General features: G+C 36.2%; 1 pseudogene; it reads right to left on the reverse strand.

Moving 5' to 3' along the window:
* Positions 1-860: 860 nt before the first annotated feature.
* The window catches only part of LOC105549191, a 2,756-nt pseudogene continuing 1,777 nt past the window's right edge, over positions 861-1,839 (reverse strand).

Raw genomic sequence — 1,839 nt, forward strand, 5'->3', positions numbered from 1 at the left:
TTAGACAGTGAGGTCCCAGTCCTCTGCAACACAGAGTATCACATACTCATGTTCGTAATATATTTTTTTTGAGACAGCGTCTCACTTTGCTACCCAAGCTGGAGAGCGGTGATGCAATCATGGCTCTCTGTAACCTTGACCTGCGGGGGTCCAGTGATCTTCCCCCCTCAGTTTCCTCAGAAGCTGGGACTACAGACACATGCCACCATGTTTGGCTAATGTTTTAAGACAATTTTTGTAGAGATGGGGTCTTGCTGTGTTGCCCAAGCTGGTCTCGAACTCCTGGCTTCAGGTGATTCTCTCACCTCAGCCTCCCAAAGTGTTGTGATTATAAGTGTGTGCCACTGCCCTTGCCATATAGTCTATTAAAAAAAGAAACTATGCAAAAATATTTAATATTTGAACTAATTATACATATAAAATGGTATTAAAAACATTAACACATATAATCACTTTCAAAGGTTTAGGGTTTTAAATTTAACAGAAAAGGGAACGAAACAATGTTTGATGAAAACGATGCAAGTGTTCATGCAAAGATTTAATTTTCCCTCAAACAACAGGATACGTTGGACCCAGTATAATGGACTCTCATACACCATCATACAATGAAGAAACAATACTTTCAGAGAATTATCTGTAGGTGAATAAATTTAAAATGTCAGAGTAAGAAACATACTGTACATAAACATACACATGAAAAGCCTAAAAATCCAGCTGTGACAAGAGACTTACAACTGAATCAAATGCAATTTGAGAAAAGCTACAAAACATTTGCTTTGTGTAATCTCTGCATATAACTTTAGACACAGAGATTTTTGCCCTGGACTGGTATAACTAAAACATCCAAAACTTTTACTAACATTTAGCATAAAGGTGCTGATTTCCTTGGCATACAAATTTTTTGTCTTATTTTCTTTTTCTTTCCCAAATCCACCTATCTGATTAAATATACTGAGTAAATTTTATTTTATTTTTTAACGCTGCTTTCTGAGTGTTCTTTGCTATAAGTCCATCTTCTGGAACCTGAGTTTTGATATCCTGCCCATAATTGTTTTCTCTTTCATATTTTCCTTGATTTGTATTTGATCAGTATCTTAGCTCATGTCTACCGAAATCACATGATCTAGAATGTTTTTTGTATCTCTCAACTGACTTCCAGTAGTGGTCTGAGTTTGCTGGTGAAGTGAAATACCTCATAGAACCTGGCTTTTACCTTCTCTAGAACTCTTTTCTTCCCTCCTACAATCACATCTCCTACAACCATATCCTGTTCAAATCTACAACCATAAATTTTTTATCTTGTTTCTTGAATTCCTATGGAAGGAATCTGAGGAATTTCTTCTACTGGAAAAATATCTTTCCAATTTATATGGCTTTTCTGCTTTGCTACTGCTTGTCTCGGTTTTATCGGTATTACAAAAATCTCTTGGCTCTTCAGTCCTGTCTCCAAAATAATACACTATTTCACCTGAAGATGGAGAGAGTATCTATCTTTCTCTTTTACTCGTGTTTTCTGATATTGGAACCTATCCTGCTTTTCCAGTAGTTTTTCCACTTCTTGTTTTTGGTTAAGAAAAGATGCTAAAGTATTAGTTGAAATTGGGTTTCACCTTTCCTCCTCTATCTATCCGGTTTGAGGATACCCTAAGCGAATACCTCTTCGAATTTCAAGCAGACTTCGAACAGTTCCTCTTATGTTTCTTATGCTTTTTGTGACCTGAAGAGAATGAGGATGATGCAGAAACAGATTCATCAGCAGAAGAAACAGGAAGAGGAAGTAGTTGATTTTCTTTTGTTCTTTAGCCTTTCTCTCTCTCTCTCTCTTTTTTTCTTTTCTTT

Source organism: Mandrillus leucophaeus, unplaced genomic scaffold (assembly GCF_000951045.1).
Source record: "Mandrillus leucophaeus isolate KB7577 unplaced genomic scaffold, Mleu.le_1.0 Scaffold4306, whole genome shotgun sequence".
NCBI lineage: Eukaryota > Metazoa > Chordata > Mammalia > Primates > Cercopithecidae > Mandrillus > Mandrillus leucophaeus.